At 44.0% G+C, this 12,811-nt stretch overlaps 1 protein-coding gene and 1 long non-coding RNA gene across 6 annotated transcripts in view; one reads left to right on the top strand and one right to left on the bottom strand.

Annotated features, from left to right (window-relative positions):
* The window catches only part of bcor (BCL6 corepressor), a 381,173-nt gene that overhangs the window by 194,398 nt on the left and 173,964 nt on the right, over window positions 1-12,811 (bottom strand). The window lies entirely within an intron of this gene.
* On the top strand, window positions 52-12,693 carry LOC119969013. Of its 2 annotated transcripts, none has more exons than XR_005461277.1 (3): window positions 52-213; window positions 10,622-10,731; window positions 12,488-12,693. It is a non-coding gene; the product is annotated as an uncharacterized LOC119969013 (long non-coding RNA). The 2 variants fall into 2 exon arrangements; XR_005461278.1 differs by lacking the exon at window positions 52-213 and adding an exon at window positions 558-803 and having other exon boundaries at window positions 10,625-10,731.

The following is a 12,811-nucleotide window of genomic DNA, read 5'->3' as shown; positions in this document are numbered from 1 at the left end:
AGCGAGACTCGCCCAGTGCAACCTCACGCAGCGGCCGCTGCAAATTGCTACCCACCAAAAATAACTGTGACTGCGCAACGTGACTGCCCTTTATTTCAAGTTCTGAGTGTGTATTTTACAGCATTTTCCACCCAGCCTCCAGCGGTTTAAAGGGAGAGCCTCGGAACGGCATGCTGGGATGAGTGCTTTCTGATCCATTTTCAAAGCAGACAAGTAGGGATTTATTGTTGGTTCACACAGTTCCCAGACCTCTCAAGCTCTCTGGTATTTTAACCACCCCCTTTTTTCTTTTTCAGGCAGCCGTGTCTCGTTTCTCCTCCAGCTCGGTGCCTGTACGCGCGGGCTTCAGAAACAGCTGAACTTCCTTCCGTTCAGCTGCACACTGAAACAGGCAGGTCGGGTTGGAAGAAAAGCGCGCCATGCTTTCCTAACTTTCCGCCACCGCTGCTGCAGCAGCAGCAGCATCATTTCCACCCCCTCCCCTCCGGCAGATCCAAACAACCAGAAATTTGCAAAATGCCAGAGACAATCAATCAGCAGAAAGCAGCTCGCCCAGGCCCTGCCTATCAGTCTCCAGCAAACACGCTAATGCTTTGTATCACAGCTCCACATAGCTTGATAGCTCCGAGGCACTGCTCTGCTCCGCACCCTCCCCCTGATTGTCGCAGGCAGTCTTTCACCAAACAGCTAATGTGCAAAGTCACGATGGTTCGCGCGTTCAAGAGTGCTGCACCCCCACCGTGGCCTCAGCAACACCCAGCAGAATCGCTTTGAGTGCGAACACAGAAATATGGGACATTTCAGTCAGTGTTTTTTTGGTTGCATTTGTTTGGCCTTAAACGCACACAGGCAGTTCCTTCTAGACTTTCCTAGCCTGGTCAAATTGCTTTTTCTTAATTCAACTCGTGTATAACCTACACATAATGAAACGTGAAAGCGCCAACCAACTGAATTATTATTAATCTGCCCGTTTTAAACACCATTCTTGTATTCACGTACCTCCACTTTACACGTTCTCAGAGTTGAATTATCATTAGTAGTTTTATAGGCCAATCCAACTCGCGGACTCGATAGTTATATCCAAGATTTGAACTCGCCTAACGCGATTTACGTGGTCCTTTAACCCCCTTAAAATTGGCTGTGTTCTTGTAACAATCAGTAATATTTTTTTAAGGAATCTGTCAGTCGGTAACTATTTCTGATTTACCAGTTAATTGGGACGGCAAATGAGCTTCGCCTCAAAAAGGGCAAGGTTAGTCCCGACCAACAAAGGAATAGATCGGGCAGCATTTGCTAAATTAACTTGTGGTGATAATGTTAATTTCTAAAAAAACACCGGAGTTTACACACCACACGTGAAGAAGCATGCTCGTATTTTCAACAGCAAAACAAAAATCCCATTGGGATAGAATCAAGGAAGCCAAAAATGCCGTTTTTCAAAGCAAAGGGTATGATTTGTGTAGCAACCTCGAATCTCAATGGTTATATTCGAACAATTGCTGCACCATTTGTCACTGGCGGTCCCTGATTGCAACTCTTCCCAAATGGGTATTTTTTTCACCGCTTCCGACGTTCACCCAGACAATTAGTCTGGTGGTATTTAGTTTACTTTTAAATTCCCCAAGGACAAAGCTAATACTGAACTTTAAATGCGTTTTGTCACTCTGCTGCCGGGTTCAGGTGATTAGAGGGCAGCACATTTTGGTACATTATTAAAATGTCTCCAGTCCCTTTACAAATCAATATGAAAGCTGTTCTGAAGTCTTAACCAACCTGACTTTTCATTTTAATTGGATATATCCCATCAATTCTGACAGACAAATCTCCGTGTAGTTTCATTACCTTCAGCAGTAGGCCCAGGCCTGCTTGGATATAAAGCTGCCCATTGAAATCCTGTGAAGGTAACTGGAGATTAAAACGACTCGCTGTCGCAAGAGTACCACCAAATACCCAGCATTTGTATCAATCCCATGGGTGACTTTCAAAGAGCCACTGGTCGCGGAGCGCATTGTGTTCTCAATCCTACAAAGACCAAGATTATCGTCACAGATACTAAAATGGATACAGATTCAGATTCACAGCACACGCGTCCTGAGATTGGCATGTTACAAAACATTTTGATAATTTGGACCAGGCAATAATAAAATGCCAAAGAACCAGTTTTATTCAAATTTATATTTTTTGACTTTTTAAATGAATCAAATCTGGTCAATAGTAGACTTCAATACGTATTTAACAACAGAATAGTCCAAATAGTCAACATTTTGTAACAGGTGAGTCCATATAGTCAATTCTTCGACTAGTTCATATAGTTAGTATTTTAGAACAGACTAGTCCATATAGTCTATATTTTAGATTAGTCCATAGTCAATATTTTATAACAATCTGGTCCATATAGTCAATATTGTATAACAGACTAGGCAATATAGTCAATATTTTAGACTAGACCACATAGTCAATATTGTACAGACTAGTCCAAATAGTCAATATTATATTACAGACTAATCCATATAATCTATATTTTATAACAGACTTGTCCATGTAGTCAATATTTTAAACTAGTCCAGATAGTCAATATTTTATTACAGACTAGTCCAAGGGCAGCACGGTGGTGCAGTGGGTTAGCCCTGTTCTCTCACGGCACCGAGGTCCCAGGTTCGATCCTGGCTCTGGGTCACTGTCCGTGTGCAGTTTGCACATTCTCCCTGTGTTTGCATGAGTTTCACCCCCACAACTCAAAAAAAAAGATGTGCAGGGTAGGTGGATTGGCCACACTAAATTGCCCCTTAATTGGAACAAATGAATTGGGTACTCTAAATGTATTTTTTTTAAATTACAGACTAGTCCATAAAGTCAATATTTTAGAACAAACTATTCAAAATTGTATAACAACTAGTCAATATTTTAGACTAGTCCACATGGTCAATATTTTTGACTAGACCTGCCCATCACTTATGTTGCATGCAGATGAGCCAAGATCAGAATGCAGTCTCAAAGTAAGGGGGCATGTAAAAAAATACATATTCATTCTTCGGATGGGAGTGTGCTGGCAAGACCAGTATTTATTGTCCATCCTTAATTGCTCTTGAGAAGTTGGCATGAGTGCCTTAATGAATCCCTTCAGACCATATGGTGTAAAGTACACCAACAGCGCTGTTAAGGAGGGATTTCCAGGATGTTGAACCGATGATGAAGAAGGAACAATGATATAGTTTCAAGTCAGGGTAGTGTATGACTTGGAGTTGAACTTGTTGGTGATGCCCTTGTCTCTTTGTTGCCCTGGTTCTTCTGAGTGATAGAGATTGGGGGTTTGGAATGTGTCAAGAAACCGCAACAAGTTCTCATGCATCTTGTAGATAGTACACAATGCTGCTACCATGTACCAGTGGTGGGAGGAATAAATGCTTAAGGTGGTGGATGAGGTGCCAAGTGGATTGCTTTGTTTTGGATGCTATCAAGTTCCTTGAATGTTGTTGCAGCTCTCATCATTAGACAGATAATAATTGGAACTGACCACATAAGACATAAATAAGCCCTATTTTTATGTTTTATATATATATATATATATTCCACCATTATTTTGTATAATGAGTTGATTTTATAAGGATTATAGGCAGCACGGTAGCATGGTGGTTAGCATAAATGCTTCACAGCTCCAGGGTCCCAGGTTCGATTCCCGGCTGGGTCACTGTCTGTATGGAGTCTGCACGTCCTCCCCGTGTGTGCGTGGGTTTCCTCCGGGTGCTCCGGTTTCCTCCCACAGTCCAAAGATGTGCGGGTTAGGTGGATTGGCCATGCTAAATTGCCCGTAGTGTCCTAAAAAGTAAGGTTAAGGGGGGGGGTTGTTTGGTTACGGATATCGGGTGGATACGTGGGTTTGAGTAGGGTGATCATTGCTCGGCACAACATCGAGGGCCGGAGGGCCTGTTCTGTGCTGTACTGTTCTACGTCTATGTTCTATGTTCCTATCATGAAAGGTGTTGCAATTTGGGCAATTTATTTGATTGGAGCATAGCAGTACATGGATAGAGTGGGGAGGTGCATAAATTGTATATTGTGACACCATTAGTGGCAAAAGGGTGATGCAACAACATGCCAAGTATTTAAACACAGTTTCCAACATAAATGTGGGCATGTAATTGAAGAAGTTGTTGGTAGGTGCATACACAAGTGATTTATTTGAACATAATAGTCATCACTTGTGGCCTTGCATATGAGGAGATCGGGTTAATTTATCCCAAATTTGCGGATGTAATTCAGGCCCCATTTTAACTTCATCCTTTTTATTGTTGTTTGATATTGTTCACCAATGTACTAAGACTTGTGAAGCTCGGAAGATTAGTTAAAGCAAAGCAGTTTCTCTGCAGCACCGGGGAAGCAACAATAAGGCGAATCAGTGGTGGCACAGTAGTAGGAGGGTTCAGTTCCAATCTTTTAAAAATAAATTTAGAGTACACAATTTTTTTTCCCAATTAAGGGGCAATTTAGCATGGTCAATCCACCTACCCTGCACATCTTTGGGTTGTGGGGGTGAAACCCACGCAGACACGGGGAGAATGTGCAAACTCCACACGGACCGTGACCCAGGGCCGGGACTCGAACCCGGGTCCCCAGTGCCGTAGTCCCAGTGCTAACCACTGTGCCGCGTGTCACCCCAGGTGTAGTTCCATTATGACAAATTTGAGTAGGTAATGATTATTGTAAGTGTGGACAAATGAATTTATCATAAGGAAAGTTGACAATAGAAAGTACAATTTTTTTTTACAAATTTAGAGTACCCAATTCATTTTTTCCAATTAAGGGGCAATTTAGCGTGGCCAATCCACCTAGCCCGGGTGGATTTCACCCCCATCCATCTTTGGGTGGTGGGGGTGAAACCCATGCAAACACAGGGAAAATGTGCAAACTCGACACGGACAGTGACCCAGAGTCGGGATCAAACCTGGGACCTCGGCGCCGTGAGGCAGCAGTGCTAACCCACCGTGCTGCCCTCTGACTGTTTTTCAACCCACCATTTAGGGTCTGAACAGCTCTCTCCACCAACCCATTTGATGCTGGGTGGTATGGTGCCGTTCTTATGTGCTGAATGCCGTTTGACTTCGTGAATTTTGTGAACTCCTGGCTGATGAAAACCGATCCATGGTCTGAAATTATCACCTCCAGGATACCATGTGTTGTAAACGAGATGCAAAGTTTTTTGATGATTCCTTGGGTTGTTCTGTTTTCCTAGTTGCCACTGTAACAAGTCCACAGAGGCATTCCTTTTATTAACAAAACCAATGGCAGTACAACTATGTGCATTCAGCTTGCTGTCTACACTGGGAGTGCAGAGGACCTGGCACTCCCTGTTATATACAAAGAAGAGGTTCCCGGATTGGGCCACTAATCAGGGAACTTGTATTCCAATTGGCCAATCTCAAAGGCCTGGTCTATGTCCTTACGCCCAGACCGACAGGTTACCCAAGGACGGAATTGAACCCGGGTCCCAGACGCTGTGAGGCAGCAGTGCTAACCACAGTGTTGTTAATGTTAAAATATCCAAGCAAAACTTGACACAGTGCCACGTAAGGAGATATTAGGAGAGAGGACCAAAGGTTTGGTCAAAGATATTGGTTTCAATGAGTGTCTTAAAGGAATAGAGAGGTAGAGATAGAGAGGTATCATGAAGGAATTCCAGGGCTTACAGGTTAAGTTCCTGAGTGCTCTGCCACCAAAAGAGGAACAATGGTAATTGTGGATACACAAGAGATCATTATTGAAGGGGCACAAAGACCTGAAACTTGTGGGACTAGAGGAAATCACAGAGATAGGGAGGGATCCAAAAACAGGACTAGGATTTTAAAATCAAGGTGTTGCTGGACTTGGAGCACAGAGTGGTGAGCACAGAGGTGTGTTTTTAAAAAGTGCATCATAAACAGAATGTAAAAGTTGGGATTGTGTAAAAGGGAATTATGTGCAGAGTGGGAAGGAGGTACTTTGTTTTTTATTCAATATTTGGGTTGGGTCATATTACAGATAATTAAATTTAATCTGCTTATAACTTAAATTAGTTAGTAGTTAAAAATATTTAAGTTGATTAAACTAATTAAATAACTAAAACAAGGCTATATACTATGAGCAGTGACTATAGATGGTGTGCCACAACTGGAATATGTGGGACTTTGGGAACAACATTGGTGATTTCGGAGAACCACATCTGCAAAACATGTCTACATCTCAAAGAACTTCAACTCAGGCATTGAGTCTGAGGTGCTGAAATTACAAGGTATCAGGGAAGGGCAGAGTTACCTGGACACTTAGATCCAGGATGCAGTCACACCCTTTTGGTTAGGAAGTGGAGCAGGTCTGATTAATGGTCATGGACAGGAGAATATGACTGTGAGTCAGGCAGATAAGGGGACCCCAAAGTGCAGTACAGGTAAACTCTCAGTCTTTGCTCTTATCCAACAGGTATAATGTTCATGCTCCCTCTGCATAAAGTCACAATCTGCAGGTTAGATGAGCAAGCTGTCCAGGGTACCATGATACAAGAAGCTATTCAAAAGGGTGGATTGATAAGGGGTGCGGTGGTGGAAGGAGACAATACAGATAAGGAAATAGACTGTTCTGTGCAACCACAACTGGGAGTTTTGAAGGTAGTGTTGCCAGAGTTAAAGACATCTCCTCATGTCTGAACAATAACTTTGTGAGGAAGAATCCACTTGTTCTAGTCCAGATGGGAACCAATGAGGTAGAATGAGGAATGAGATTCTGCTCATGGAGTTTGAGGAGCCAGCATGAAAACAGAGGGTAATTATCTCTAGATTACTACCTGAGCCAAGATCAAATATATATCAGGTTAAACAAATCAGGGAGTCAAAGTTGTGGCTTAGGGGGACACAGGGATTTCATTCCGTGGCTTCAATCACCAGTACTGGGGAACTAGAAAGAGTTCCACTTGGGCAGGCTCTACTGACGTCAGATGGGAACCATATAACCAGGGCTGTGAATAAAGCTTTAAACTAAAAAAAGGTACATGGAATTTCAAGTGAGGGGAAATTGCATAAAGCATTCATAAGATAGACCAGCATTTCCCAACTGCCTTCCACAGAATCCTGGAGTTTTGTAGAACTCATCCAAGGGTTCAATGATAGATCAGCCATTTTAAACTTTTTAAAAAGCTGTCCTTCCAACTTGTCCAATCAAAGGCAGGTTTCACACTGCATCTGATAGGTGCTCTCAGCAGCCAATGCTCTGAGAAGCTGGCCTCTGATTGGACAAGCAGGAAATACCGGCAAAGTCAATGTTAAAAGTCACAGGCAAGAACAAGAGCAAAGATGACTGCCACCGAGAGATGTGAGAGCATAATTGAGAGAGGGGGGCGAGAGCATGAGAGAGAGGTGAGAGTGTACAAGAGAGGTGAGGGTATGCAAGAGAGAGGCGAGTGTGCATGAGAGAGGTGAGAGTGCGCGTGAGAGTTGGGAGCATGCAAGAGAGGAAAGAGCATGCAAGAAAGAGACACAAGAGCGTGCATGAGAGGCGAGAGCTTGCGAGAAGTGAGAGCATGTAAGAGGTGAGAGGATGTGAGAGGGAGGTGAGAGCATGTGAGAGCATGCGAGAGAATGCATGAGGTGAGGTGAGAGCATGCGAGAGAGAGTGGTGACAGCATGCGAGAGGTGAGAGCGTGCATGAGATAGAGGTGAGAGCATTTGAGAGAGAGAGAGATGAGAGAATGCAAGAGAGAGGTGAGAGCGTGCGGGAGAGAGAGGTGAGAGCGTACAAGGGAGAGAGAGGTGAGAGCGTGCACGAGAGAAGTGACACCATGCAAGAGAGAGGTGAGAGTGTGCGAGAGTGGTGAGAGCATGCGGGAGAGTGGTGAGAGCATGCGGGAGAGAGTTGAAAGCATGCAAGAGGTGAGAACGTGCAAGAGAGAGGTGAGAGCGTGCGAGAGGTGAGAGCGTGCGTGAGGTGAGAGCGTGCAAGAGAAGTGAGAGAATGCAAGAGAGAGAGGTGAAAGCGTGCACGAGAGGTGAGAGCGTGCGAGAAAGGAGAGAGTGTGCAAGAGAGATCGTGGAAGAGAGAGCGTGCAAGAGAGAGAGGTGCGAGAGAGAGAGGTGCGAGAGAGAGAGGTGCGAGAGAGAGGGCGAGAGAGAGGTGCGAGAGAGAGAGGTGCGAGAGAGAGAGGTGCGAGAGGGCAAGAGATGAGAGCGTGTGGGAGAGGCGAGAGCATGATAAAGGTGAGAGCGTGCAAGAGAGAGCGTGCGAGAGAGAGAGAGGTGCGAGAGTGCAAGAGAGAGATGAGAGAGGCGAGAGCATGCTAGAGGTGAGGGCATGCGAGAAAGCGCGCGAGAGGGAGAGACGAGTGGGAGAGGTGTGAGCTTGCGAGAGAGGTGAGTGTGCGCAAGAGTGAGGTGAAAGCGTGAGAGAGATAAAACTAATAATCTTTATTGCTGTCACAAGTAGGCTTACATTAACACTGCAACAAAGTTACTGTGAAAATTGCCTCGTTGTCACACTGCGGTGCCTGTTCAGGTACACTGAAGGAGAATTCAGAATGTCCAAATTACCTAACCATCATTCGGGACTTGTGGAAATAGAGGGATACAAATAGAGTAAGGGCAGAAGGTTTTGTTTTTAGTTAGGGCATCATGGTCGGCACAGGCTTGGAGGGCCGAAGGGCCTGTTCCTGTGCTGTACTGTTCTTTGAAACTGGAGCATCCAGAGGAAACCCACGCAGATAAGGGGAGAACGTGCAGACTCCGCACAGACCCAAGCCGGGTATCGAACCTGGAACTCTGGTGATGTGAAGCAACAGTGATAGCCACTGTGCTGCTGTGCCGCCCACGATGAGAGCATGTGAAGGAGAAGTGAGTATGCATGAGATAGAGAGAGGTGAGAGTATTCAAGAGAGAGAGGTCAGAGCAGGGGAGAGAGAGGTGAGAGCAGGGGAGAGAGAGGTGAGAGCAGGGGAGAGAGAGGTGAGAGTGAGTATGCAAGAGATAGAGAGAGGTGAGTGCGTGCGAGACAGAAGTGAGTTCATACCAGAGAGAGCTGTGTTAATGAGAGAGATGATTGTGAGGAAGACAGAGTTAGAGGTGCGCGTTCGCGTGCACATCCTCTGGGTGAGTCTGTGTGCATGTCTGATGAGAGTCGCACTCCCAGTATTAAACAAATCTGTGAGCCAATAAAGCAGCATCACTGTTCCATTAAAAAATGGTAAAAAGGGGCAGCACAGTGGCGCCGCGGTTAGCACTGCTGCCTCGGCACTGAGGACCTGGGTTCAATCCCAACCCTGGGTCACTGTTTGTATGGAGTTTGCACATACTCCCTGCGTTTGCGTGGGTCTCACCCCCCACAACCCAAAGATGTGCAGGGTAGGTGGAATTGCCCCTTAATTGGAAAAAAAGAATTGGGTCCTCTAAATTTATTTTTTAAATGGTAAAAAGGTAAGGTATTTGTTGAATAAGAGAACCTTTTCATTATAATAAATGTATATAAGAAATAGAAAGTACTTTTAGAAATTTGCTTTTGGGGCAGCACGGTGACGCAGTGGTTAGCACTGCTGTCTCATGCCGCCGAGGTCACAGGTTCGATCCCGGCTCTGGGTCATTGTCCGTGTGGAGTTTGCACATTCTCCCCGTGTTAGTGTGGGTTTCGCCCCCACAATCCAAAGATGTGCAGGGTAAGTGGATTGGCCACGCTAAGTTTCCCCTTAATTGGCAAAAATGAATTGAGTACTCTAAATTTATTGCAAAAAATAAATTTGCTTTTGTATGTTTGTATCTATCACACAAAAACAATTAACTTTTTTTGGTTTACCTCTTCAACATAATAAGAATCTTTCTCAGAGGTTTGGTTAGTTCTCTTGGAAGGTCAAAAGCGTTCCGTGGCTGGAAAGGTTGGGTAACTCAGATAGACAAATTAATGGAGCAAATAGAGATAAATTGTTTTTATCTGACCATTACAGAGATGTGATTGTACTTTAATCAGAGTTCGGAACTAAACATTGCAGGGTGCAGTGCTACTTGACATTTCAACAAAAACAAAAAAGACAGAAGGAAAAAGGAGTAGAGGTAGCCCTGATAATAAAGAATGACACAAGTTCTGTAATAAATAAAGATCAGGAAAGTGGAAATACATTCAGGAAATACAAAGGGTCAGAAAGTGCTGATGGGAGAAGTTTATAGGTCCCAACAATAGCTGTACCACTGGAGAGACCAGAGCAGAGTTTTCAAACCTTTTTCCTGGGACCCATTTTTACCAACTGGCCGACCCCCGCGACCCACGCCGGCCGGTCTTCCCGACTGACCATTTTCACTGACCTTTAACGTGACGGGTGAGCTTGCTTGGTCCTCACAATCTAACTTTCTTTGTCATTCAATGTCACATTTCTGCTAAGGACTTCAGCTGATGATTTAAGTTCTCGCTGCACCCGTTGCAAAAAATCAAGAGGTTTATCCTCGAACTCCCCATGCTTAGTCTTTAAATGTCTTTGAGGTTTTGAGTGTTTTAAACTCATATAACACACATGAGCTTTGCATCCTGATTTGCATTGGCACAATTAACAAGGTCATCCCTCAAGAAATCATTTTTATACAGCTTTGTTCCTAATTTCAGTTTTTTTTCTTTGTTGCCTGTTCAGCAGAGGTCCTGGAGCTCTGTATAGAGCTAACACAGAACTGCTCTGTCCTGCCATGGACTCCTTGGAGAAGCTCTCTACTGCAGATTCAGTTGCAAGTTCCTGACCAGAAGGTACACTGCCTGTTTGTGTCTCTGGCCCTCTCCTTATATCAAAGCGATCCATCTTCAGTTCTTCACAATCTTTGCCTTGCTTGCTGGCAGGTAGAAAATGGAAGAATGTCTCCTCTGTGATTTTGCACCGAAAGCATGGATATGCATACCACGTGATGTCAGCGTACATGGCCTGCTCTCTGCCGCTGCTTTGTTCCATTTAAAAGCCGGTTGCAACCACATTCTCAATTTAAAGGATGGCAGCGGCCGGCATTCTCAATTTGAAAGCCGGTTGCGGTCGGCATTCAAGTTAAAAGCCGGTTTCGGCTGTTGGGTGTTTCCCCCGTGATAGGGGCACCGCGGCCAATCACTCCGCGACCATCCCGACATCTGCCCATGACCCACCTGCAGCTCCAGGCCCGCACTGTGAAAAACCCTGGACTAAAGCATTAATGAAGAGCGAAAAGGAGTTTGTAAAAAAAAATGCAATAAACATGGGGAATGTCTTCATATAGACTAGATAAATTAAAATCAATGAAAGTAGTTTGCAAGATTAGTTCATGGAATGCATTCAGGAGAGTTTGCTAGAACAATACATTGTGGAACCAACTAGGAAACAGGCTATATTAGATTTTATTTTGTGCAACTAGACAAGCTTTATTTGTAATATCACAGTAAGTGATCCTTCTGGAAACAATGATCATAATATGATAAAATTTCATAATTTTGAGAGTACCCAATTCTTTTTTTTCCCAATTAAGGGCCAATTTAGCATGACCAATTCACCTACCCTACACAATTTTTTGGGTTGAGACCCATGCAGACACGGGGAGAATGTGCAAACTCCACACAGACAGTGATCCAGAGCTGGGATTGAACCCAGTGCTAACCAATGCACCATCACGCCACCCTATTTTGAGTGTGACATTAAAAATAATTAAATTGGAGTATCATACATAAATAAGACTAATTACATAGGTTAGAAGGCCAAATTGGCGAAGATAGATTGGCATGTTAGTTTAAAATGTATGATGTTAGATAAGCAATTATGAACATTTAAAATAAGTATTTCATAATTGTCAACAAATCTACATTCCATTTGGAAATAAAAACTCTATGGGTAAAACTCTATGTGTGTTTGGGCCTCACGGTAGCATGATGGTTAGCATCAATGCTTCACAGCTCCAGGGTCCCAGGTTCGATTCCCGGCTGGGTCACTGTCTGTGTGGAGTCTGCACGTCCTCCCCGTGTGTGCGTGGGTTTCCTCCGGGTGCTCCGGTTTCCTCCCACAGTCCAAAGATGTGCGGGTTAGGTGGATTGGCCATGCTAAATTGCCCGTAGTGTAAGGTTAATGGGGGGATTGTTGGGTTACGGGTATACGGGTTACGTGGGTTTAAGTAGGGGGATCATTGCTCGGCACAACATTGAGGGCCGAAGGGCCTGTTCTGTGCTGTACTGTTCTATTCTATAATACTCTAAAAGTGGTACGAGTGTCTTACTAAAGCAGTTAAGAGTAGCATTAGATCAAAAGAAGAGGCTTATACTATTGCCAAGAATGGTCAGCCTGAGGATTGGGAGAGTTTTAGACACCAGGAATATCATGACCAAAAACTGATTTTAAAAAGTAAATAGAATGAGTGTAAAATAGTCAGAAATATAAAAACAGATGGGCAAAAATAAAGGGTGAGTCACTTAGAGGCTGAGATGGGAGAAATGATGATGGGGAATAAATAAATGGCAGATATATTGAACAGATATTTTGTGTCTTTCTTCACAGGCCTACATCCTTTGGTCCCAAAAGAGATGGTGATGGAGATGGTGGATGCAGTGGATTTAATCTTCCAAAATTCCCTAAATTCTACAACAGTCCCAGTGGATTGGAAGATGGTAAATGTAACCCCCCCATTCAAGAATGGAGGGAGAAACGAACAGGGAACGACAGCCAACATAGCTTAATAAAAGGGAAATCTTATTTGACAAAAGACAAAACAGGCAGTGGTGCTTTTTGAGGATGCAATTAGAAGGACAAAGGAGAGCCAATGGATGCAATGTATTTGAATTTTCAAAAGGCATTTGTTAAGATGCCACACAAATGGTGAAT

This window comes from Scyliorhinus canicula, chromosome 7 (assembly GCF_902713615.1).
Source record: "Scyliorhinus canicula chromosome 7, sScyCan1.1, whole genome shotgun sequence".
Taxonomy (NCBI): Eukaryota; Metazoa; Chordata; class Chondrichthyes; order Carcharhiniformes; family Scyliorhinidae; genus Scyliorhinus; species Scyliorhinus canicula.
The sequence above is the reverse complement of the archived record's forward strand: the minus strand, read 5'-3'. Positions and strand labels throughout refer to the sequence as shown.